The 27,572-nt window shown below is 47.6% G+C and overlaps 1 protein-coding gene across 2 annotated transcripts in view; it reads left to right on the forward strand.

Moving 5' to 3' along the window:
• Nucleotides 1-7,981: 7,981 nt before the first annotated feature.
• LOC133347799 (gamma-sarcoglycan-like) overlaps nucleotides 7,982-27,572 on the forward strand; it is a 47,721-nt gene continuing 28,130 nt past the window's right edge. The window contains exons 1-3 of one of the 2 annotated variants that reach the window (XM_061560419.1): nucleotides 7,982-8,246; nucleotides 12,176-12,371; nucleotides 14,096-14,224. The gene's annotated coding sequence lies outside the window, so the exon portion shown is untranslated. The remainder of the gene's footprint in view (nucleotides 8,247-12,175; nucleotides 12,372-14,095; nucleotides 14,225-27,572) is intronic. The other variant, XM_061560418.1, reaches the window with a different exon arrangement.

Here is a 27,572-nt window from a genome sequence, read left to right on the forward strand (position 1 = left end):
AATGGTGATTCAAGGTTCTTACGGTTTAATAGACACTCAAGATTAAAAAAAAACATAAGCCATAGGTAGTATTTGGCTTAATTTACCGCACCCAAGATTTAAATAGCCATACGAAAACATTTACAATTCTTAGGTTTATTTTGAAGTGTCAGAGATTACAACAACAAAAGATTACATTTAAAACCCTGCTCTGATATAAGGAATATCCTGTGCCATCGTATGCGGCCGCTTTGTTAATAATATTGAATGATTTGTGTAAAATGTAAGAAGTGATGTAATTTAATCTTGATGAACACATGAATGCTGATGGCGAGACGGCTGATAGCTGGTGATTGTTCCACTTTAGAGTGGCCTCGGATTGGATCTGAGGTTCTTCCTGAAATGGGAGGCTTGAGACGAGGCGATAAACAATGAAATCATGACTTCTGGTTCGTGCAAATTAAAATGTAAGCAAAACGTGTAATATTTGGCAGTTTACATTTCAGGTTCATTCATAGAAATATACTTGTGTTTATATCGTTTATATTGTCTGCTCTTGGAAACATACATTATGTACATTATATATGGGGTTCTTGATTTTTGGTGTCAATTATATTTTTGGTGTGAATTTTTTTCCCCCCACTCCAATAATTTTGGGTTTTCAGTGCTTTCACTTTTTAATGCACTGTAATGGGTTCCGGGTCGATGATAATAAAAATGCATTGAAAATAAAGTTACGATTTTATGAAGAGAAAGCGTTCATGTTTATATTCTTAATTCTACTGGGAAATAGTTTCTTTGTTTTTGCCTATAATTAAAACTGTAAACCTATTAACATTGGATTAATTTGGGGGAAGATGCTTTGCAGTAATGGGAACTTGCTGGCAAACTGAAAATGTCATGATTTTTTACATTCAGCTTTTATCCACTGCGGGATGAAGTCATCCCCAAGCCATCACTTCTAATGGTCCTGCAATGCAAAAATCCATCTAGTTCCTGTACACGAGCTGATGCAATTTGCCCCATCCCTACTGTGTGCCACCATACACACTGCCACAGATGCCCAATGTCGGTGTGAACACGACTTAGCCACAGGTGTTGAAAGCTACAGAAACTGATCCGACTGATTTCGCTTTTTCAGTGACGTTTATAGACAGACATTTCTAAATGGTAGGTTACACTCTTAAAATTGTGGTGTGAATGCATTGATTAAACCAAATTCTTAAGTTCACGCATGCATCGAATCACGTCTCATTTGTATACAGACAGACGTCGCGAAACGCGAGGGTTACATTCCTGGAAAATGCAATGTTGGGGAAAACCGCGTTCAACAAATAATAGACTTAATGGGGAAAATGGGGTTATTTCCCTCTTAAATTGTTTTAAGTAATTCTACAAGATTTCCGTCCTTGTTATTGTATACAAGTCGCTCTCAATTTCTTGTGTTACTCTTTATTTTAAAATGTCATCTCGAACCAAATCCCCAGTCTCGATTACTCCACTGCGGCACTCAGGCCCAGCGCTCGCCGCTGACGTTGAATTCCCAGTTCGACGCTTGTCCAGAACAATGTTTCTTCGTTGCATATTTGCCTTTTCCAATGTGTTTTCTCTATGTGAAATTGTCTATTTTGAATGTCACAATTCCCTGTAAACATTTATCTTGTGTGTTCATTACGTTGCGAGAGTTGAAAAAAACAGATTGGGCAAAGGCCAATTAGCAGCAGAATAAGAATTTGGAAAACAAAACAGGCTTGATGGCTTGGGATGATTGTAAGTGGCACAACCATGTGAAACTCTTTTCTTTAGCGAGCACAGAGACGACCAGAAAGGCCATGAACAGACACCCTGCTGTTTTAAAAGTACCCATGGCTAGTACCGGATTCTCCGAGTAGCAAAAGTAGTTACATATGTAGCTACGGGCCCCGCACTTTCAAGGGCCCCGCGCTAAATGCTTTCAAGCTATCAATTCCGGTTCAGTGATTCTGCACTTGCTCGATTACTATAGTACTATACCGCCTTCAACTTTTATGAACGACTGTGTGTTTAAGGTTAGCGATTTGTCGTATTATCTGGCTGTATAACAAATGAAAAAATACAATTAATTTACTATGAAAGTAAAAATTAATCTTTTAATATTTGTGTTTTTATTTTATTTAGGGACCCTTATGACATATGCTACAGGCCCTGCACTAGCTTAATCCGACACTACCCATGGCAGCAAACCTGCCACACTCAGCATCAGAGCTGTTTTAATTGGATAGTTGAAACAGTGATGGCCGCATATGAAAATTCTTTAACATCATGGTACTATGAGAATAGGTTTTCCCCTTTTTTCTGGCAACAAAACAGGTGTTAAGATGTTAAAACACCAAGCTGAAACCTTTTACAAGGAATAATGTCTGCATTAACCACAATACTTTTGGTCAGAATGCAAATAAAAAACATACTCTGATAATATATGCATTGTCTTTGAAACTGATTGGTCCACACCAGAGACAGCTTTCTTTCAAGCCCAGTCTCAAACGGTTAGACCAGAGGAAGCCAAATGGAGTACTTGTCGAACACCGTCGTTAATGCAGACATGATTCCTTGTAAAAGGTTCAGTTAGGTGTTTTAACATCTTAACACCTGTTTAGTTGCCAGAAAAAAGGGGAAAACCTATTATCATATTTTGATACTGGCAAAGGATGTCCCATAATCATGGTACTACATTGTACATTTGATGATAGGATGTAACACTACATGACCATGCAGCCCAGGGTCAAACGTTTTTTTTTTTAAGATGACTATTTTTCATGGTTTTAACAACAATCACTGTTATTAAAATATATATGCCACAAGATCTGGGTTAAGCATGCGAAATTTGATAATGGTATTATGGCAGATCATGTTGAACATAAGGTTCATTCAGAACAACAATATCTATTTTAATGTATATCTGAATTATTACAATTTTCCCTGGTTATACACAAGGTTGTATAACCAGGGCCATGCCGGACCGCCTTTGTCTCACCAGTAGCGATCATTACTTGCCGTACTAGGTATTCATTTTAAGGCTGAGTAGACCTAGGGAGGGAACCAGGACCAGTTGGAATAAACGCCACTGTATTGATCGTGAGTGGGATTCTAACTCAGCAAAGCAGGCTCGATACGAGAGGGCAAACAAGACATAAACCAGTGGATAGGAAGCCGTTTTTACACCCAAACACGTGCTAAACAAAAGAACACTTGCCATTCGCCACTAAGTGGTGGTTACATCACGGCGTCTGTGCCAGGTCAGGTGCACTTTGAGGCCACGTGAAGTATCAAAGGCTCGCTGACAAGAGGTCACGGGACAGACCCAGGTTGCATGGGTTGGGTGATATGTAGGTCTTGTGGAATTCTCTTCACCTGATAAGGCGATGTTGAATATATAATATTTTCCAGGATCTTTCCCAGCACATTGATGACTGAGAAGCCCTTGTAGTTGTTACAATCTGTGCGGTCCCCCTTCTTAAAAAGTGTGGTCCAACCAGTTGTGATGATGTCATATAGGGCAGTCTGCACACGGTCGCCACCCTCACCATTTAACTTGGGAGATCATATCTGCCCGGCGCTTTTCCTGGTCTGACACTCCGGTTGCCCCTAATACTACTTCCTCCGCAGATGGCACCTCAGACAACCATGCACTCACAAGGGGCGGCTACTTCTGCCAATATTTAAGGCACGGCTGCTCCAGCAGGGTTGTCTCGGCTGAGGGAATTCCCCTCCTCCAAGACCTCATAGAAATGCTCTGCAAACCTGCAGACCTGTTTCTGGGGGTCGGATCACTTTTCTTTCCCTTAAAGATGATGACAGCATACCTGTCAACCCCGTATCAGTGCTTCACTTATTACAGACCAATTCAGACCATATTGGTCACCCCGTGCCCTTAGAAACCCCAACGTTCATCCTACAAAATCCCATCCATCACAAGGGAACATCACAAACAGATAGACAACATTTTTTGCTCGTATTAAAACGGCTGTACACCGGGTGGACCTGAAAACTCAATTTCCCTGTAGTACAAGAATAAGGGGCAACCCGTATGGGCTGAGAGGTATGTGATAGTTGTAGTGCTGCGAATCACTTTTGTTGATGTAATTTCTGATCGCTGGCTACTGGGGCAGACTCCATCTCCCCAGCAAGCCGACGGCCACCACTCATCCCTGCAGCGCCACAACTGATGGGGCAAGTCTCAGGGCACTCGTTTTTGACGCGGAGATGAGAATTTTGTAGCAGCGTCAAAACCACCGTACAGCCAAAAACAGCACCCCCGTATTCCGGTAAACAATACCTCGTTAGGTGAATAATGTATAGCCGAAACAATGCGTTCGATAAGCCGGGTTGGGCAAGGTTTTCCTATAGCATTTGTTCGAATTCTCGTGATATCCGGCAACCACTAGAGGCTGCTACTCTTAGAGGCCGCTGCACTCATCACAATGTAAACTATATTTTTTTCTAGAATGACGACCCCCAATGAAAGAATCGCGATAAATAATCGAATTCCTCAGAGTTGGTGACGTTTCAAACCCTGAGTAAAAACGCGTGTGACATTTGCATTACTTTGCATGCTCAGCATCCAAAGAACAGCATTGAATCTCGTCAGAACTCGCAACACAGGGAACAGCTTTTTTCCTTTGATAATCCCACTTCAAACTCCACGTTTCTGACAGCAATGGGTTCCTTATCACTGGTGAGTGTAGCCGGTGTGAGCTTACATGTGATGAATTTCACGTAGATTTGTGCACACTGCTACGTATTTCTGTAATTGGTACGGAGAGCCAGGTGCGGTTTTTTTACGTATAAGTGTAGGAAATTATGATCAGTGATAGGACTCCAAGTCTCCTTAGTTAAAAAATATGGCAAATATAATCATAGGCAGAATATTACCCAGCGAAAGCGCGTTCGCTTCTTGTCACAGATGTTGGCAGTTCACTTACAGCAGGCCTCCCTGGTTAATACTGCAGTGTGTCCTGTATTAACCACAAAATACTATGCGCCTTCTGCTTGACAGTGGCCCTTGAATATTCAAACTTGTCCAAATTTGGTAAATTAGAATAATTATCGGCAAATCACTCAATTTGGATTTTACTTTACAAACCAAGAATCTCCCCCCACTGACAGACATGCCTGCTTGCAGAACAAGTACGGAGTCTCCTGTCCGCTATTTTCTGATTGCTTATGCCTCAAAAGTACAGAAAGTGGCTATTATTCCCCACAAACTTTGCTTTCGTGACCAGGACAGTGCTATTTTGAAATGTACCTATTTTCAATGAGAAAGCGTGTGTATTTGTGTATTTCCTTGGTCACAAAAGCAAAGTTTGTGGGGAATAATAGCCATCTTCTATACTGTTGAGGCATAAGCAATTCCAAAATAACACTTACTACCCAGGACCAAAAATCGTGTGACATAGCATCGCGCAGGGTTAAATGTGATCATCGTTTATTCCCCGTGTCTAATAATAATGGACTGTTGAGTGGGTGACCACGTTGATGTTTGAAATTGATTCATGACCTCGCACAACACATTTTAGGCAGAAAATGGAATAAAATGTGACAATTGTGAATAATGATACAACGCGTCTAATCTGGATGCAGGAGGACGCGGAGAAGTAGCGTCCCTTTGAGTTTCAACTCAAGTGGCAATGAGTGGCATGAAGCTCAACCCGTATATGCCGGGGAGGTGGGGGAGAAGTCACTCCACAAAATAATCACGTTAAGTCTGTGCAACAAGCAACGCCAAACAATAAAATTATACGATGTGTATATACATTCCTTTGTGTTTCGACGCAAGTGCCAATGAGTGGCATGAAGCTCAACCCGTATCAGCGGGGGTGGGGGGAAGTAACTACACAAAATAATTACGTTAAGTCTGTGCCACAAGCAACCTTAAAAACAATCAAAGTATATGACACATACATATAAATTCCGTGGTAAAGTGTACAGTCTGCTTTGTGTATAGTGCTTTCGGCTAATTGTATCTTCTTACCTCTGCACTAAACAACCTGGCCAGGCAAGGTCATAAACCTGCTTTTGAACGAATATCCCCTTCGGTCACAGGTGTACATTTCCAACTCTTGCCGGGGAGAGGGATACAGGGAGACGCTGTTCCCATTCTAGCCCATTATTGTGAATAGCGGCAATGTGTTCACGAGATAGATGCCAACCAACGTGGTCTGCTGGCCAAGACCAGAGGACTTCAGGAGAGAGTCAGTGTGCTGCAATTCTATCTTGAACGTGCGATTTCATTGAGGGACCGTGAGCTGTGTTGGTGTGGTCTGGGACTGTTTTTGCTGTTGTTTTGCTGAATTGCCCAAGGTTGGGAATTGTTGTACTCTTCCAATTTTTACTTCTCTACTTGATCTATTTTATGTATTTTTTGTAACGGTTAAGCTTTCCTTTCCTATACTTTGCACTCCTATTGTGTTTTTGTATTGTTGGAACTCTCTGACCCGACCCTACTGGACCGTGTGTGGGAAAATAGCTTCAGAGCTCATCGGATTTATCCAAGATAAATAAAGATTCAGATTTTGTGTAGTTTTCTATTCCTCTATACGATGACGTCCTCGATAATCGTAATCGTCAGTTTCAGGAAGATATTTCGTTGCTATGGTTTCTCATCGTACCTTTATATCGGCACGGTGCACACTTTCAGATATCACGCTTAGAAATCATCACGCTTCGAATATAAGCTACAATTCGGATATAAGCACACTGACGTTACACGCACGCGTTTGGCACGAGGACACACTTCGGATATACGCAAACGAGCTCCGATACATGCACGTGCTTGTGTATTTGTATTTCTTCCAGAATATTTGATGAAATTTGCCAGTGGTAAATGCCCCTTCTGAAATACGCACGGCATTGCCACGTGTGTGTGGGGCCACGTGACATCACCAACATTATACAAATCAAGCATGTCAGTCATCACGTGCACGTGCAGCGATAACGCCCAACGTTAAGCCACCGTTACACGTTCAACGAAAAAAAAACACCCACCCAAAACGACAGCAACACACATTCGTAACAACAATAACAACAAAAAGTTAAATGCATTGTCTAAACTTATTCTCTTTATTTCATCCAATGGGAGCGCGGCATTGTCTTGCGGCCGCTGGGACCACCAATGGCTGGGCGTGGCTGGGGTGCCTCTCGGCGTCCAATTGGCGCTCGCGGTGCTGGCGGCCACGGGGGGAGGGGCGAGCGGGGGGGGGAGGGGGGGAGAGAGGGGGGGCAGCAGCAGCGGCGGCAGTGGCGGCAGTGCAACGAGCCGCGGGCGAAGCGACACGGGCGGCTGTCGTGGTCGTCGTGGTCGTCGGTTGCTGTCCCCACGGCTGTCGTGGTCGTGGTGCCGGTGGGGGCCGGTGGGGACAGGGGGGGGGAGGCTGCGAGAGCTTCGCCGCCGCTGTTGGCTCGAGTGACGGCGTCAACGCAGAGAGAGAGAGAGAGAGCCCGGGGTGGACACACCGGGGTGGACACACCGGGGTGGTGGTGGTGACAGAGTGGAGAGGCAGACACCGGGAGAGATACACGGGGAGATAGAGGGGGTGCGGACACGGGGAGAGACAGAGGGGGTGGAGACACGGGGGAGCTAGGGGGAGACACGGGCATTGGATACGAGACCGTGAGAGAGAGATAGAGTGTGTGGTATATAGAGGAGAGAGATAGAGTGTGTGGTATATAGAGGAGAGAGATAGAGTGTGTTTGTGGTATATAGAGGAGAGATAGAGAGTGTGTGTGTGGGGTATATAGAGGAGAGAGAGAGAGTGGGATAGAGGCAGGGAGAGAGCGAGCGAGGTGTGGACGGGGGCAGAACGGGAGAGGGCCTCTGGGGGCATGACCCGGGAGAGGAGGGGAGCGACAAGAGAGGGGACATTGAGACGGGAATAAGGGGATAGATAGAGAGACGCGCAGGGGAGAGAGTGAGAGAGAGATACGTGGGAGGGAGGGAGGAAGGGGAGGAGGGGAGCAATATCGTGGGAGGGGAAGGTAGATGGAGGGATAGGAGGAACAGAAGAACGGAGCCAAAGCGTGAAATCGAGGTAAATTGGCACGCACAGTCAGTGAAGAGGGCTTCAGTGACAGGCGGCGGCGGCGGTGGTGGTGGTGGTGGGTGTCTGAAGAGAGGGGAGAAAGATCGAGGGGACCTGGAGGGAGGAGGAGGAAGAGACGCGGGGAGATGTTGACATCGAGGGTTAAAGGCGATCTCGTGTGACCGTGAAGACCCCGGGGGCTGCCACGCGGTGGGTGTGGGGCCTTGAATGTCCACTGTGGTCGTGGCTTTTTGTGGGATGTGCTGGCAAATTCGTGAATTGTGAACATGAGTGATGGTAGTTTGTTGGTTTGCGACGGTGGTTGTGATCGTGGGGTTTTGATTTTGTGATGTGGTGATCGTGGGTGTTGGTTTTGTGATGTGGTGATTGTGGATGTTGATTTTGTGATGTGGTGATTGTGGATGTTGGTTTTGTGATGGTGGTTGTGATTGTGGATGTTGGTTTTGTGATGTGGTGATTGTGGATGTTGGTTTTGTGATGTGGTGATTGTGGATGTTGATTTTGTGATGTGGTGATTGTGGATGTTGATTTTGTGATGTGGTGATCGTGGATGTTGGTTTTGTGATGTGGTGATTGTGGATGTTGGTTTTGTGATGTGGTGATTGTGGATGTTGGTTTTGTGATGTGGTGATTGTGGATGTTGATTTTGTGATGTGGTGATCGTGGATGTTGGTTTTGTGATGTGGTGATTGTGGATGTTGGTTTTGTGATGGTGGTTGTGGTGTTGATTTGTGATGGTGGTTGTGATTGTGGTGTTGATTTTGTAATGTGATTGTGGATGTTGGTTTTGTGATGTGGTGATTGTGGATGTTGGTTTTGTGATGGTGGTTGTGGTGTTGATTTGTGATGGTGGTTGTGATTGTGGTGTTGATTTTGTAATGTGATTGTGGATGTTGATTTTGTGATGTGGTGATTGTGGATGTTGGTTTTGTGATGTGGTGATTGTGGATGTTGGTTTTGTGATGGTGGTTGTGGTGTTGATTTGTGATGGTGGTTGTGATTGTGGTGTTGATTATGTAATGGTGGTTGTGTTTGTGGGTGTTAATTTTGTGATGATGGTTGTGATTGTGGGTTTTCATTTTGTGATGGTGTTGAATGAGTGTGGTGTTGATTTTGTGGTTACGAATGTATGTGTGGTGGTAATTATATGCGATGGTGGTTGTGATTGTGGTGTTGATTTTGTGATCGTGGTTGTGAATGCGTGTGGTGTTGATTTTGTGGTTGCTAATGTGGGTGGGGTGGTAATTCTGCGATGGTGGTTGTGATTGTGTGCTGGTGATTGTGGTTGTTTATTTTGTAATGGTGGTTGTGAATGTGGGTGTGGTGATTCTGCGATGGTGGTTGTGAATGTGTGTGGTGGTAATGGTGTTGTGAATGTGTGTGTGTGGTGATCTTGTGATGATGGTTGTGATTGTGGTGTTGATTCTGTGATGGTGTTGTGGTTGTGGTGTTGATTCTGTGCTGGTGTTGTGGTTGTGGTGTTGATTCTGTGCTGGTGTTGTGGTTGTGGTGTTATTTCTGTGCTGGTGTTGTGGTTGTGGTGTTGATTCTGTGCTGATGGCTGTGATTGTGGTGTTGATTCTGTGATGGTGGTGTTGAGTTTGTGGAGGTTAGCGCGCTGCGCTACGAACCCGGCCACCCGAGTTCGATTCCTGATCACGGCCAACACCAGGTAACGATTATCTGAACAGGTCCTGGGCCTCTCCTAGGTCGACTCTGCTTCAAATGAGTACCTGGTGTGGTGTGTAGTAAACATCGCCACTGGGGAGACAAAGGCGGCCGGGTGTGGCTGCTGGTCACCCCCCCCTCGCCCCACGTGTGTTGTGCCAGCCCTCAATAGGTGTTTGTTCACGACGCTTACTCCAAAAGTCTTAAGGCCATAATACGGAAGATCTTGATGTGATTGTGGTGTGACTTTGTTGGTGGTGATTGTGGTGTTGATGTCTTGATAGTGATTGTGGCTTTGTTGGTGGTGATTGTGATAATGATGAATGTGTGTGTGTGTGCGGCGTTGATTTTGTGATGGTGGTTGTGGCTTTGGTGGTGGTGATTGTGATAATGATGAATGTGTGTGTGTGTGCGGCGTTGATTTTGTGATGGTGGTTGTGGCTTTGTTGGTGGTGATTGTGATAATGATGAATGTGTGTGTGTGTGCGGCGTTGATTTTGTGATGGTGGTTGTGGCTTTGGTGGTGGTGATTGTGATAATGATGAATGTGTGTGTGTGTGCGGCGTTGATTTTGTGATGGTGGTTGTGGCTTTGGTGGTGGTGATTGTGATAATGATGAATGTGTGTGTGTGCGGCGTTGATTTTGTGATGGTGGTTGTGGCTTTGGTGGTGGTGATTGTGATAATGATGAATGTGTGTGTGTGTGCGGCGTTGATTTTGTGATGGTGGTTGTGGCTTTGTTGGTGGTGATTGTGATAATGATGAATGTGTGTGTGTGCGGCGTTGATTTTGTGATGGTGGTTGTGGCTTTGGTGGTGGTGATTGTGATAATGATGAATGTGTGTGTGTGTGCGGCGTTGATTTTGTGATGGTGGTTGTGGCTTTGTTGGTAGTGATAGTGGTGATGAATGTGTGTGTGTGTGCGGTGCTGATGTCTTGATAGTGGTTGTGGTTTTGTTGGTGGTGATTGTGATAATGATGAATGTGTGTGTGTGCACGGTGTTGATTTTGTGATGTGGTTGTGGTAACCGTGTTGCGTGTAAGGTCGGTGATTGTGCGAGTACGTAATTTGCCGACAATGTGAGTGCACGTATTTGTGATAATAGTGGCTGTGATTTTGTTCATGTTGGTTGTGTGTAATGGTGGTTGTGAGTGTGCCGTGGTTCGTGATGTTAATGAGTGTGGAGACGGCGTTTTATCGCGTGCGGTTGTGATGGGCTACGTTCGCGTGCCAGTTTGCGCTTGTTTGTGATGCCGCTAATCATTGTGATTCGGTTGATTGTTGCCTTCGATTCAAACATTTCAATGGTTTTGGTCATGGCAGTGTGGGTGGTCACGTTTACATTGCTGGCTCTAGCCGTTGATGTGCTGCTTCACTTGTGTGGTGTGATGGTGACTGCGTATGACAATCTGTGATGTTGATTTTGTGGTTGTGTGTGGATTGCATGTGATATTGGCTACTGCAAGCCTGTCAACCACTTATCAGTGCCCCTACCTTATTACAGACCAATTCAGACCTTATTGGTCACCCCGTGCCGCTTATAAATCTCAACGTTCATTCTACAAAGTCCCATAAGAAGGGAGAAACACAAACAGATAGACACAAACAATTGATTGCCCGTATCGAAACGGCTGTACGCCGTATGGACCTGAAAGCTCAATTTCCCTGTACAAGAATGCAGACAAACCGTATGGGCTGATAGGTATGTCACTGTCGTGTTGGTGTTGACTTTTTTCGTCTGGATTATATGTGGATATGATTGTTTTAACGATAGTGGTGGTGGCGGTTTTGGGTTCATGCGTGTGTTGGATAGTACGTTACGGTATTTGTGACCGTGTTTTGATGGCTGTGATGATTGTAAGCTGGTGATTTTTTGTGATTGATTATTGTGTGTGGTGGTAATTTTGATTGTGGAGTGATGGTTGTGGTTGGTGTGATGCTGGTTATTCTAGGTACGGCATCTTGATGTGTTGCCATGGGTTTAATTTGTGGCTGTGTGATATTTAATGTGCACACCTTGGTGATTGTGGTTATGTGTGTGATAATGGCTGTGATTGTGTGTGGTGGTTATGATTGTAATTACCACAATGTGTGATCTTGGTTATCGGTGTTTTGTCATGTTAACGGTTGCGTGGTTGTGGCTACAGCTTTTGAATGCCCGTGATTGTGTCAGTAGAGTAAACGTGTGTGTAGTTATCAGTTTGTTTGCATGCCTGTGTGTCTGCATTGAATCAATGTGCCATGCGTGTTGTGATCGTTGTTATCGCAAAGTGCGTGTGTTTGTTCAATGTTTTCACAGTAAATGCAATCGTGGTTGCGAATGTATAATGTTTGTGTGACTACACATGTGAACGTGTGGTTGTATCATTAGGCCGGTACGTGGTTACGTACTACCTGGACTTGAGTACAATCTGCAAACTTATTTGGCTTTACTTATTTTGTTTTGCAGCTTTTCTTTGGCACAACTGGAGTTCTTGGCCGGTTGCACAAACACGCGGAGACAAAATGTGCATTAGTTTACCCTGCTGCTGCTGCTGCTGCTTAAAGCTGTGAAGCGAAACGCTTTCGCTTAAGTCGCCCTAAGCAAATGAACACAGCCCTTTGCCTCTGAAGAGACTCGTCTCATGTCGTTGGGTGCTCGTCTGGTAATCACGATTACCTGCATGAACAATAACTATGCCTCTTTATTTACCCAGTGAAAGCCTCACTAAGTCTCAAGATAGTTTTTTTTCTTGGGGAGGGTCCTTCATTGTGCTATTTAGCCAATTCCATTTTATGAGTGTTTGGCTTGTGGGAGGAAGCCAGGACACTTAAAGTTGTATTTGTTGTACTGCCATCTGGACATCTTGTAACCTAAGCCTATAAAACACCTGGTATTCCCAGATTCACATTTAAGTATTGTACTAACCAAGCTTAGATCCTCTTGGCTTTCGGCAGCATTATGAAATGGGGCACATTGAGAGCGATTTGGTTGTGGTCATTTTTATGCAACTGGTCACACTCAAGTTTAACATGTAGGCTTTCGCGACCAATATCATTCATATTAGAGGTTTTTTGGGTTGGATCGCGTAAATATATAAATGTGTCGTTAACACCCGCCACCACCCGACACAGCCAACGAGATAGCTTTGTCACGGGAACAGAATGTGGCCAATTTGTCACTAGTACAGCACACCGGTGTGTTGGAGAGCCAAGCCACAATATTTACAATCCGAGTACGACGTTTCGCCAGTAATTACAACTAGCTTCATCAGGCGACAGCCAGATTTGTAGAGAAGTATGTTTCGTTCCTTATATAGAGGCGTAGATGTGACCACGCTTCTGCGCTCTTGTGCAAAGTGGGGGGAGGAGGGGGATTATTGAATCAACGTACATTATGCATGTGCATTATGGTCATACTCCATTAATTAACATTAAAGAGGACCTCATATTTGAAGGGACAAGCTGGTTAAGGTGGTTATTATTTATTCATTTTATTTTGCCCCATAAAGTATTGATGATTGTCGAGACTTTCTGCTGAAGAGTCTTCCATTTGGGGATGTTTGGTCACTATGTAACAGTGAGCTGCTGCATTGTACCAGTGAATGTACTATTGAATGCTATTGAACATCCACATTGGAAAATGTTTGGCATTCGTATTATTATTTCATGCCAAATATTTGCGCGTGTGTTTTTGCTCACTCACGCATCTGTTTCCTGGGCAGAAGACATCTGAGCGAGTTCTACCCCTTCAACTCGTTACTCAACCTCTATTTAATTGACCAGTGCTGACTAATTGATTGATTGAGCTCTTTACCCCTGCATACCCATCCATCCTGACCCTCGACCCCCCTCATTATTCAATTATCGAAGCAATTATTGTCGTCCTTTCTGACCTCATTTGCCCCTGGGCTCGATAGATGTCCCGGTTTCTGCATTCCGTTTTGCTCCTTGAATCTTCCATCTCTGAAAAGGAATATTCAGTGTTGGCTCCAATAGCAGATGCACGAGTCGCTTAGGTTCGTTATAACATTGTTCAAGTCCACCTGCTGCACCCCTTCCATGCAAACTAATGCAGTGGTGAGCCTGCATCGAGGCTATGTAATGATACAACCCCCTCCCCATGATTAAATTCAACAACCACATTGGGAAAGATTTGACCATCTAATTTGTATCGTTGGATTTTTTTTCATCTTTTGTATAGTTTTGTTTTTTTTAGTCTAAATGTTATCACATGATGTTTCCACACTGTAGTCTAGCGTACCCTTGCAAAATAAACGTAGGCTCAACGGGGTCTCACCTGATAATAAGGTAAATATTGTTGCCGACTGTAAGAATGGATTGTAATCCATGAATCGATGTATTCTTACATGTCTCCGTTTAACCCAAGTGCTGAGCTGCTGGAGCTGCATCGTGGCGTTGTGGGAGGCCTTTCTGGGCCAGCCAGAGTTTCATCGACTGCGCAGGGGCTCTGGGGACACATCGTGCGGTGCGTGGTTTCTCCGGCGCCCTGCTTGAGGTACATCACTTGCACAGCGGGGGTTTTCCTGGGGCCTGCCTGGTCTGCGTGGTGGTGGTTCTGTTGAGATTGTAGGAAGCGTGTTGGGACAGTGGTGTGGTGGGTGTGATTGGGAGAATGGTTGGTGGACTTGACTGGCGTTCATCCCATATTTTGACAATTGACTATCACGTTGGATTTTATCGGTTTCTTTGCTTTGATGGATATTGCGTGCCATTCGTGTACACACAGATTTGTAGTGGTTTACTTGTCCGATGTTTGAAATTTGTTGCACGTTTTCTTTTTCCCTTGGCATTTGTGAAGCATTTGTCTTTTAAAGTGCTTTGAGATGCAATACAATGCATTGAAAGAGCTCAATAAATGCAAACCCTTATCCTTTAAAAGGTGGTTTTGGTGAATCTTGCAGACATCATGAGCTGGGCGATTTGCACAAATCATAACCTGGAATTGCAATTCAATCTTGGGATTGAATGTGGTTTCGAATGGATTCCTGAGATTGGCACCCATTGAGCTACATAGCTCTTTTTCAGAAGCGACCTAGCCACAAATGATAGCTCAACGAAGCGGCTTATCATGTGGAAATTTATAGCAGCAAAATACTTTAAATGCACGTTTCTAAATTTGGAGGGAAAACCCGGAGGAACCGGAGAAAAGTCCACGCGACCACGGGGAGAGCATGCAAACTCCAAATATACAAGCGTCAGGGTCTCGATCGATCCCACGACCTGTATACTAGGCGAGGTAGTTAACATCTCAGTGTAACCCTGTGGAGGGGTTGGTCACACGGAGCTCGGTGTACCGTTATGGGGTAAAGAGCGGGGCTATGTGGCCTTGCTGACACCGTGCGTATGGAAAATGTCGATCGCAAGGGATTGGCCTGATAGTTCCTGCCCGATTCCCACATGGCAATTCAGACTAGACAGAAGACCGTGTGAGACGTCGCTGATCTGTTAGAGGTTAGCCCAGGGATGATCCTCACTTGTGCCAATGTGCAGCCTGGATGCATGAAGCAGCTAGGCCCTGGCAATGCACAGAGCAACTAAGTGTAAAACCTAGCATATGCATGGAACAGCGGCGTTTGTTGTCCTTCCCTCGTACCTCTGATTAGCATGGTCGGCTACGTACCGTGGGAAAGACGTTCAACATACATACACATAGCCTTGGAGATTACAGATGTATTCATAAGATCTATATGCGACATTGGAGATGTATTCAGAAGAGAGAGAAGTAATGAGAAGACAGAAGAGAGATGTATAGATACATTACATGGGCACAGCCCTTACATGAGAATGCGCTGAAATCCCAACTCCATGCTGACACTCCACACCTCACTGACCTCCACCACACTTAAGACGCAAGAACACACACTCTCTTGCATACACAACTTAAATCGCTGTTCACCATGAAGTGGTGGTGTCGTCACCACGGCGCTTGTGCCAAGCTAGGTGCACCTTGAGGCCACCTGAAGTGTTGATGGCTCGCTGACAGGAGGTCACAGATCAGACCCGGGTGCCAGGCACACGCTCGCAGACGTGTACATGGACACCCACACAACTCTCTTGAGAGACAAATGCACACACTTGCAGACACATTCAACAACAACCGCCATTCCACACTAAGTGATGATGACGTCACCATGGCACTTGTGTCAGGCCAGGTGCACTTTGAGGCCACGTGAAGAGTCAAAGGCTCGTTGACAGGAGGTTACGGAACAGACCCAGGTGCCATGAGTTGACTGACTGACTGAGATGACTGACAGATGCGCACCACCTGTGCCCCCTGCTATACTTTAGCTGCCCTGTGCTCCGCTCTTTGTTGTGAGCGTTGCTGCTCTGCCCTCTGCTTTTGTTGGTGGGCGACTGCTGCCAACTGCCCAGTAGCCTCCTTCACGAGCCTCCTCCATAGAGGCCGACCTTGACACCTCTGGTACTAGTCTTCAGCAAGTCCGCTCAGCTCCACATCCTCCTGTATCGCATCAGTCCATCTCTTCTGCAGCCTGCGCCATGCCCGTTTAGCCCCCTCTATTTGGCCAAACAGAAGCTGCTTGAGCATGCGGTGGCTGGGTATGCGGGCTACATGACCCAGCCAAGGCAGCCTTGCCTGTTAGAGGAGCTTACGAGTGTGAATGTGTCCGCAAACTAATCTAACTTCACATTCAAAGACAAAGATGCCACGTGTAGCTTTAGCAGACTGTAAGGGCAAGTGCTGTTAGAGGAGGCTGGCACGGGGGGGGGGGGGGGTTGGGTTTCCAGCACCACGCCTGGCCGCCTTTGTCTCCTCGTAACGATGGTTACACACCGTAGTAAGTACTCATTTAAGTCTGAGTCGACCTAGGGGAGGCCCAGAATTGTTTCTGATAATCGCCACTGGTGTTGGCCGTGAGTGGGAATCGAACTCTGGGCGCCAGGTTCATAGTGCAGTGCGCTAACCGCTACACATTCAAACACATAAACACATACATCTATATATATAAAATCGTGCATGTCTGTCTGTGTGTGTGTGTGTGGACTTTGGCCCATACGCACTTTCATTGGACGGCGGTTGCCCCTGGCAACGGCTAGCCACGCCTTCGCCGCTTTCATTGGACCTGGCAACGGCTAGCCACGCCTTCGCCAAGGGCTGCAGTTTCATTGGACGGCGGTTGCCCCTGCCAACGGCTAGCCACGCCTTCGCCACTTTCATAAGCTCCGTATTTAATTAAATAATAGCCATTACACAGTATTGTTGGAGCGCTAGGGGGGGGGGAAGGAACGCCACCCGTACCCTGCCTCTTCCAAGCCGACAATTTTAGGCGAGGCCGCAGGCTTTGCACGCTACTAGGCCTCGACACCCACCACGCCACTCTGAGGTAAATTCATCAAAGTTTTTCCTACTCTTCACTACACCCCCACCACAATGTGTGCTATTAATATTACTTTTAAACCCAACGCGCCAACAATCGATTACTTTAATGTTCACTGTACAAATACTCATTAAGCTGGGTGAGCGTACTGCCAGTCTATCATGTACACTGTAGCCTGCTTATTAAGCTCGGTGAGCGTACTGCCACTCTATCATGTACACTCTAGCCTGCTTATGAAGCTGAGTGCGTGTACTGGCAGTCTATAATGTGGACTCTTGCCTGGTTATTATAATCGATTCTTTATATGTTCTTTGTACAAACAGTCATTAAGCTGCTTGAGCGACCCCAGTTCGATTCCAACTCACGCCCACCACCGCTGACGATTATTTGAAACGGACCTGGCCCTCCTCTAGGTCCACTCAGCCTCAAAAGCGTAACTGCTGTCGTGTGTGAACATCGTCACTGGGGAGACAAAGGCGGCGGGGCATCGTGGATCCAAGTCCCGGGCGAAGCCGGGTCATGTGTATGTGTGTTTGTGTTTATGTGTATGTCTGTGTGTCTCTATGTATGTGTGTATGTATGTGTATGTATGTGTTTGTGTGTATGTGTGTGTGTATGTATGTGGGTTTTTTTTTATGTCTTTATGTGTATGTCTGCGTGTCTCTATGTATGTGTGTATGTACGTGTATGCATGTGTTTGTGTGTATGTATGTGTGTGTCTATGTATGTGTGTGTCTATGTATGTGTGTGTATGTGTGTGTATGTATGTGTGTTATGTGTCTGTCTGTGTCTGCATGTATGTGTGTGTGTTTTGTGTATGTGTTTGTGTGCATGTATGTGTGTGTTTGTGTGTATGTGTATGTCTGTGTGTATGTGTTTGTGTGTATGTGTGTGTATGTATGTGTGTGTATGTGTTTGTATGTGTTTGTGTGTTTACGCTCGCATTACACAAATGTGTTGCTGGTCTAAGGCGTTCCTCGCACAGCATTGCCGCTTTATTATTTCAGTCGTTTACTGCCTTACGCACCCTGAAAGTCGTGTGTGTCTGCAGCAAGCGCGTGTATGTGTACCTATGGACGCGCGCGCGTGTGTTGTGTAGGGGGAACGGTAGTGTAGTGCTTAGCGTGCTGTCTGTGTCTGTGTGTGTGTGTGTCTGTCTGTGTCTGTCTGTGTGTGTCTGCGTGTGTCTGTGTGTGTGTCTGTGCGTGTGTGGTGTGTGAGGAGCGCTGGGTGTAGTGCTTAACGCTACGCTGCGCTACCAACCCGGCGAACCCAGTTCCATTCCCGCTCACGGCCACCACCGGTGACGATTATTTGAACCTCCCCTAGGTCCACTCAGCCTCAAACGAGTAACTGGTGTGGCGTATTAACATCGGCACTTGGGAGACAAAGGCGGCTGGGCGTGGTAGATCCAAGTCCCGGGCGAAGCCGGGTCATGTGTATGTGTTTATGTGTATGTCTGTGTGTCTGTATGCATGTGTGTATGTATGTGTGTGTATGTGTTTGTGTGTATGTCTGTGTGTGTATGTATGTCGGTTTTGCCGCCGTGGTGGATCCAAGTCCCGGGCGAAGCCGGGTCATGTGTATGTGTGTATGTGTTTATGTGTATGTCTGTGTGTCTGTATGCATGTGTGTATGTATGTGTGTGCATGTGTTTGTGTGTATGTATGTGTGTGTGTATGTATGTGGGTTTTTTTGTATGTGTTTATGTGTATGTCTGCGTGCCTGTATGTATGTGTGTATGTACGTCTGTGGATGTGTTCGTGTGTATGTATGTGTGTGTCTATGTATGTGTGTGTATGTGTTTCTGTGTTTGTATGTGTGTGTATGTATGTGTGTTATGTGTCTGTCTGTGTGTCTGCATGTATGTGTGTGTGTATTGTGTATGTGTTTGTGTGTGTTTGTGTGTTTACGCTCGCATTACACAAATGTATAATGCGGGTCTAAGGCGTTCCTTACACAGCATTGCCGCTTTATTATTTCAGTCGTTTACTGCCGTATGCACCCTGAAAGTCGTGTGTGTCTGCAGCAAGCGCGTGTATGTGTACCTATGGACGCGCGCGCGCGTGTGTTGTGTAGGGGGAACGGTAGTGTAGTGCTTAGCGTGCTGCCTGTGTGTGTGTGTCTGTGTGTGTGTGTCTGTGTGTGTGTCTGTGTGTGTGCGTGTGTGGTGTGTGGGGAGCAGTAGTGTAGTGGTTAGCGTGCTGTCTGTGTGTGTGTTTCTGTCTGTGTGTGTCTGCGTGTGTCTGTGTGTGTGTCTGTGTGTGTGTCTGTGCGTGTGTGGTGTGTGAGGAGCGGTGGGTGTAGTGCTTAACGCTACGCTGCGCTACCAACCCGGCAAACCCAGTTCGATTCCCGCTCACGGCCACCACCGGTGACGATTATTTGAACCTCCCCTAGGTCGACTCTGCCTCAAACGAGTAACTTAACTACTGTAGCGTATTAACATCGCCACTGGGGAGACAAAGGCGGCCGGCCGTGGTAGATACAAGTCCCGGGCGAAGCCGGGTAGTACTTTCATTGGACGGCGGTTGCCCCTGGCAACAGCTAACGACGCCTTCGCCGCTTTCATTGGACGGCGGTTGCCCCTGGCAACGAGTAGCAACTTTTCGCCGCGGGGTGGACGCCATTTTTAATAGCGCGGGGGGGGGGGGGGGGGACCGGCACCCGTACCCAGCGTTCGCCGGGTGGGAAAATCAGGCAAGGCGGGAGGCTCTGCACGGTGCTAGGCCTCGACACCCAACACGCCACTCTGAGGTAAATTCATACAAATTTCACGTCCTCTACAGAGTGGCGAGGGAGGCAGAGTGGCGAGGGAGGGACTCAGCCTCAAAACGAGTAACTGGTGTGGCGTATTAACATCGCCACTGGGGAGACAAAGGCGGCCGGGCGTGGTGGATACAAGTCCCGGGCAAAGCCAGGTCATGACTATGTGTGTATGTGTTTATGTGTATGTCTGTGTGTCTGTATGTATGTGTGTATGTATGTGTCTGTATGTGTTTGTGTGTATGTATGTGTGTGTCTGTATGTATGTGTGTGTGTATTGTGTATGTGTTTGTGTGTATGTATGTGTGTGTTTGTATGTATGTGTATGTCTGTGTGTATGTGTGTGTGTATTGTGTGTGTGTCTGTGTGTGTGCGCGTGTGTTGTGTAGGGGGAACGGTAGTGTAGTGCTTAGCGTGCTGCCTGTGTGTGTGTGTGTCTGTGTGTGTGTCTGTGTGTGTGCGTGTGTGGTGTGTGGGGAGCGGTAGTGTAGTGGTTAGCGTGCTGTCTGTGTGTCTGTGTGTGTGTGTCTGTCTGTGTGTCTGTGTGTGTGTGTCTGTCTGTGTGTCTGTGTGTGTGTGTCTGTGTGTGTGCGCGTGTGTTGTGTAGGGGGAACGGTAGTGTAGTGCTTAGCGTGCTGCCTGTGTGTGTGTCTGTGTGTGTGTGTCTGTGTGTGTGTGTCTGTGTGTGTGTGTGTGGTGTGTGGGGAGCGGTAGTGTAGTGGTTAGCGTGCTGTCTGTGTCTGTGTGTGTGTCTGTGTGTGTGCGTGTGTGGTGTGTGGGGAGCGGTAGTGTAGTGGTTAGCGTGCTGTCTGTGTGTCTGTGTGTGTGTGTCTGTGTGTGTGTCTGTGTGTGTGCGTGTGTGGTGTGTAGGGGGAACGGTAGTGTAGTGCTTAGCGTGCTGCCTGTGTGTGTGTGTCTGTGTGTGTGTGTCTGCGTGTGGGGAGCGGTAGTGTAGCGGTTAGCGCGCTGCGCTATGAACCTGGCGACCCGGGTTCGATTCCCGCTCACGGCTAACACCAGTGACGATTATCTGAACCGGTCCTGGGCCTCCCCTAGGTCGACTCAGCCTTAAATGAGTACCTGGTGCGGTGTGTAAACATCGCCACTAGGGAGACAAAGGCGGTCGGGCGTGGTGCTGGCCACCCACCCCCTCGTGTACCGTTCCGGCCTTCATAGGTGCTCGCTAACAGCACTTGCCCCTACAGTCTGTTCAGGCTATACGGGGGATCTTTGTGTCTGCGTGTGTGCGTGTGTGGTGTGTGGGGAGCGGTAGTGTAGTGGTTAGCGTGCTGTCTGTGTGTCTGTGTGTCTGTCTGTGTCTGTCTGTGTGTGTCTGTGTGTGTGTCTGTGCGTCTGTGTGTGTGAGGAGCGGTGGGTGTAGTGGTTAACGCTACGCTGCGCTACCAACCCGGCGAACCCAGTTCGATTCCCGCTCATGGCCACCACCGGTCAAGATTATTTGAACCTCCCCTAGGTCGACTCAGCCTCAAACGAGTAACTGGTGTGGCGTATTAACATCGCCACTGGGGAGACAAAGGCGGCCGGCCGTGGTGGATACAAGTCCCGGGCGAAGCCGGGTAGTACAGCTAGTAAAGTATATTTATTCTCTCACACTTCTCACCCAGGTGCAATGCTAAAAGCCTTCATTCAAATTACCACTCATTTGCATGTATGTATGAGATCAACAGCCTAAGCAGGGACTCAAACTTATACTTTAAGGATTGTGGGGTGAGAATGGGAGCCTTTAAGAGCCTGGCCAATGTCTCTTCCCCGACTGGTAACAAGCAAGAAGTCATTGATCGCGTGAGCGTTAGTCACTCAAACACACTTTGACTGAGCCGTGGACAGCACAACACTTAAACGACTGCACTCCGTTGCTGAATTACGAGGAGTCGGAAACGAGCGATAATGCTACAATGGCGTTACTTTGAAGTGCAGACCCCAACCCTCGCCTTAACCCTCGCACAAACCCGAGGAAAAATCTATACTTAACCCAGGCTTCATATTCTTAGGTTTTTTCGGTAAAGTCACGTAGGTAAAAAATTAAAATTTATAAAAGTAAAATAAAAGAAAAATCACGACGTTTCGGAGGCAACACAAGCTTCCGTCTTCAGGTGGAACCATCACAGCCCGACAGCTGTATCAAGTAAATGAGAGATTACAGGAGGTACCACTCCGTATATATAATGGTTGAGGGGGTAAGGGCCAGGAATGGCTCACTTTTTATTATTATGGTAAGGTGCGGCTTGAGACTATGAATAGACTGCATAACAAAAGACTGAGCCTTTATTATGGAGAGGTTCGGTTTGTGACTACGCCTAGCCTACATAACAAAAGTGTGAAAAAAGAAAGCTAAACCTGGTAAAACAAAACTGGCTGTCCATCAGTAACCTGCAATAGTTTTCTGTCAAATAAGATGGTCCAAATAAGTGTAGTTAAATATTTTTTTGCATGGTTAATCACATCTTTCCAATGATTAAAGGTGCGGCTTGAGACTATGAATAGACTGCATAACAAAAGACTGAGCCTTTATTATGGAGAGGTTCGGTTTGTGACTACGCCTAGCCTACATAACAAAAGTGTGAAAAAAGAAAGCTAAACCTGGTAGAAAGCTAAACATGGTAAAACAAAACTGGCTGTCTATCAGTAACTTGTAATAGTTTTCTGTCAAATAAGATGGTCCAAATAAGTGTAGTTAAATCTTTTTTGCATGGTTAATCACATCTTTCCAATGATTACTCAGATGATGTAACCATCATCACGGTTGAAATTATGTATATGCAACGTCGTGATTTTTATTTTATTTTATCTTTATTAATTTTAATTTTTACCTATGTGACTTTACCGAAAAAACCTAAGAATATGAATCCTTGCAGTCACGAAAGCTTCAAATCTAGAATTAACCCAGGCTCTTAACCCTAGCCTTCACCTTTGCTCAAACCCAGTCCTGAACTGTAGCCTTAACTCTAGTTTAAAGCCAGGCTTGACTTTAACACGTATACTAGGACCAATATGAACCTGAACTGTGTGGCCCAGGCTGTTGGACAATGAGTTTGAAGGTTCATTAATCATAAAAAATATATACTTAATTGGCACAGTCGGATGTTCCATTATTGCACTTTAACGATGTCACCGTTACATCACTCCCATACTTTTTAATACAATATCAATGTGATGCTGTCACCAGAGCGCTATGATGAAGTGCCTCGCTCTGATTTACAAGTCTTTTTTTTCTTCCCATGTTAAAAGAGCTTCAAAATCATGTCATGTGCCAGGGACACAGCCTCAATGTGTAAGGATAAGATCTTTAACCATTGTCCTGGCACGAGCATTAATCCAATCTCCAACGTACCCATTAGCTGTAGCCTGGATATGAACGCTTTCCCTAACCTTATCACAAGCACAAGCTCCAGCTCTAAAATTCATTTTAAAAACTAAAGTGTTAAAAAATAGAGGTGGCGATTCAATGAGTTGTCATAATTCAGAGTTGCGATTCCATTTAAGGATCAGTTTGTGGTTCATTTAGCAGCCACTAGCGAACCAATTGCAACTTATGCCTATTTAAACATTTGCGTATTTGTAATGCGGGCACGGGCGACCTCCTGGATGTGACGTCACGGAGAGGTGGAGTTAGGTGACGTGGGAGCAAGGTTAAGGTTCTTAAGAGATGAGACCGGAAGAGGAGGGCAGAACGAGTGAGACTGGACCAGAGTAAGGCCACGTGGGCAAAGCCAGAAGGGGTGGCACGGCGGCCAGCGGTGGCCAGCTAAAGGAACAGCCAGCGGACCTGAGAGGGAGAGACAGCAGTGGGGCTGCTGGAGAGAAGGCGGTCGGGGAGCCGCAGTGAACACAGCCGGCGAGGCTGTGTGTGAGGGAAAGGCTACAAGAGCAACGAGAGGAGAGAGAGAGGCTACGAGAGCGACGAGAGGAGAAACTGCAGAGAGAACAGCCAGTGGGGGCTGCGTGAGGATAACAGCCAGCAAGGCTACAACGACGACGGGAGACCAACAGAGGAACTGTTGGCGTGACGGAGTTAACAGCAGTATCAGTGTCGGTATAGAAGTCTAATAAAAGGACAGCCGTGTGGGTTACGAGGAAGGACCGAATAAAGGACACCAAGCCAGACTTCGTGGTCGAGTCCTTTATTACATTGGTGTCGGAAGTGCAACGGCATGTCGAAACACGTGAGAAAGAAAAATGTTCCAGCGCCAGCATCGGCTTCTTCGTCCGAAGACGAAGACTTCCCTCCAAACATGGATCCTGCCGGGGTGGTGGAGGAGTGCCCTGCTGAAACGAGTGCGGGGACGGGAGTTGAAGATGTAGCCGCAGTGTCAGGGCCGCCGACAACATCAGACGCTGATCTGCGATGGCTGCAGGTGGCGGAGCAACTGGAGACTCTCAAGGATGTCCTGGGCCAATTGTGTCATCTCGTCACCCCAAGGACGGCGACGGAGAGAGCGGAGAGTGCTCCACAGGCCGCCACAGTATCTTCACTCCCGGCGCCATTGGCCACGCGGCAGGAGGCCGCCATCTTGCGCGTTCCGCGGCGGGAAACCGCCATCTTGACCACGCCGCGGTTCGACGCCATTTTGAATTTGCCTCCGGAGGAACCATCGGCGGAGGGCGGAGTAAAGCGGAGTCGGAGTCGCCATCTCACCACGGTCAAAGAATTCGCCATTGGGGGCGACTGGAGCGCTTTCGCCTGCAGATTTTTGGCGGCGGTCCGTTCTGCGAGATGGGCCGATGCTGAGGCCTTAGAAGTGTTACCGACTCTTCTGGACGACGAATCTGTTCGTTTTTTTCGCTCCATTAAGGCCGAGAAGAAGAGGACTTTATACGGAGTTTTTCAAGAAATGGCCGACGCCTACGAGCCACCTGACGACGCGCATCGGCGATTCGCTCAACGACAACGAGCGCCCGAGGAGTCGCCTGTGGCGTACAGGGGTGCGGTGCTTGATTTGGCTATGGCCGCGTATCCAGATACAACACCTGACCTGCTCGAGCCTCTCATCTTGGGCAAGATGCTCGAGCTGTCGCGGGATCTTGGGATTCCCATGCCGGTGTGCGGGCATGAGAAGCTCACCTCCCGGGCGGCGGCGAAATGTCTCGATGCGCAATTCAACCTACGACGGTGGAAACAAGTTGCGGCGTGGACAGGGGGGCCCGTTGCAGAGGGTGTCGCTCTGGGATGGGACCCTACGAAGTCGGTATACGTGCCGGATGGGGGGGGCCCTCAGGAGCTGACGGCCGCCTCGGGGCCATGGTCAAGCCGCGGTGGACCGGCCTCTCGTGCTGCACCACCGATACGAGGCCGGCGCGATGCAAGGCCTGCGCTTCGGCGCAACGACGCCGATTGTTTCCGCTGCGGACGGAGGGGCCACTACGCAAAGGACTGCTGGGCCCGCATCCCGGGTCCGCCGCAACAGGAGGCCTCATTACCGGCCAAGCCGCCCAAGGATCCACCGAAACAGGCAAGTCGGCACGCACCAGACACCCGGCAAGGCTTTACACCTCACCCATCACCTTCGTTGTGCGGTCATAGTGTTGTTGTTAAAGAGAGACCTTCGACGGGGCCTTGTCGCTCTGTGACGCAGTGGCGCAAATTGGCACGGAGGGTTGTCGCGGCCGCTACGGGTTCGTCCACCGTGCCGGGGTCTATACAAGGGGTGGACGTGCGCATTTTGGTCGATTCCGGGGCGTCCGCGACTATTATTTCGGATGTCATTTTTCATCTGTTAGGCATTCCACCCGGGGCCGTGCGTCCGGTTTACGGGTCGTGCGTCGCTGCGAACGGGGGTAGTATGGGCATCGTGGGCCAGGTGGACGCTAAAATATCTATTGGGGATGTGTCGGCCTCGGGCGTTGTGTTGATTTCAAGATCCTTGGCAGTTCCTTGTTTATTGGGCACTGATTTTCTGGCTAAGATGCCTATTTTGATCAAAATTAATGAGAATTGTATTGAACTGCCGGGTGGCCGTCAAATTTTGTTTCTGCCGTCGCCCTGGGGGCGACCTGCTTCGGCCGTACAAGTGCAGGCGCTATCCGTGGCATCTGTTGACATTCCACCTGGTTCACAGATGCTTATTCCCCTGCGGTATCGGAAGCCCCTGCCAGGTCGGCTGGGAGCGGTTGGGATCTTGTTGTCACCTTCAGCCTCGATAACGGCCGGGTTGGCGCTGGTTGGAGCGCAGACCATCGTCCGGCCAGATCAATTACCGTTTTTGCAGGTGCTCAATGCGGGTACTGAAAATGTTTGCGTCCCGGCCGGCACGGTTGTGGCACATGCCACCACGGCATTTACGGCTCACGATTGTTCGCATAGCCAGGGAGTGGTTGCTGGTGTTTCCGAGCCTGTGGCTTCGGATGACCGCTGGATTGCTAGCTTATGTGACGGAAATTCTTCCCTGTCTGTGGATCAACGGGGTGCGCTTCACAAATTGTTATTGACGTATTCCGATGTGTTCAGCTCCAATGATTTGGATTTGGGACGCACCTCGTTGCTTCACCATCACATTGATACAGGCGACGCTGCCCCTATTCGGTTGAATTCGCACCGAATGAGTCCCGCCGAGCGAGAACACGTTCGGGGGGCAGTGGAAGATATGTTGGCTGCGGATATTATATCGCCGTCAAACAGCCCATGGGGCGCGCCTGTGGTTTTGGTTAAGAAAAAGGATGGCAAATTGCGATTCTGTGTTGACTTTCGAAAATTGAATAAGATATCGGTGGCAGATGCGTATCCCCTGCCACGTATGGACGACTCCCTCGACGCATTGTCGGGGGCTAAGTTTTTCTCTACACTGGACCTCTCTTCGGGATTTTGGCAGCTTCCCCTTGACGAGCCCTTACGGGAGAAGACCGCATTCCGTACGCCGCAGGGGTTGTTTCAATTTAACTGCCTTCCGATGGGGCTGAATGTGGCCCCTGCCACATTTCAAAGGCTCATGGAGCTCGTTTTGACGGGGTTGCAGTGGGAGACATGTCTCATATATTTGGACGATATTATCGTCTTCAGCCGCACATTTGATGAACATTTAAGGCGGCTGGAGACGGTGTTCGCGAGGATGCGCTCCGCGAACTTGAAATTTAAACCAAAGAAATGTCACCTACTGCAACGGTCTGTCCGTTATTTGGGGCACATCGTGAGTGCTGAGGGGGTGTCTACGGACCCGGAAAAAACGGCGTGCGTCCGAGATTGGCCAACTCCGGCCACCGTGGGGGATGTACGTCGCTTTCTGGGATTTGCCTCGTATTATCGAAGATTTGTACCGAATTTTGCGACCATCGCGAGGCCCTTGCACCTCCTTACGGGTAAGGGACGTAAGTTTGCGTGGGGACCGCCAGAAGAGGCGGCCTTTCAGAGTCTGCGTAATCTGTTGGCTACCGCCCCAACATTGGATTATCCGGATTTCAATCAACCGTTCATTCTTGATACGGATGCGAGCGACACAGGTATTGGCGCGGTGTTGTCTCAGTCTAAAGGGGGCGTAGAGCGCGTCGTTGCGTATGGTAGCCGGGTCTTGTCGCCCGCGGAAACCCGCTACTGTGTCACTCGCAGGGAACTCCTAGCCGTTGTTTTTTTCCTACGTCAGTTTCGACCGTACCTGTACGGCCGTTCCTTTATCGTACGTACGGATCATGCGGCCTTGCAATATGCCCTTAAAATGGATCAACCTTCCGGCCAGCTGTCGCGTTGGTTGGACACGCTACAAGAATTTTCATTTCAAATTCACCATCGTA

This window comes from Lethenteron reissneri, chromosome 26, assembly GCF_015708825.2.
Source record: "Lethenteron reissneri isolate LAM-NWPU_2019-01 chromosome 26, ASM1570882v1, whole genome shotgun sequence".
In the NCBI taxonomy this organism is placed as follows: Eukaryota; Metazoa; Chordata; class Hyperoartia; order Petromyzontiformes; family Petromyzontidae; genus Lethenteron; species Lethenteron reissneri.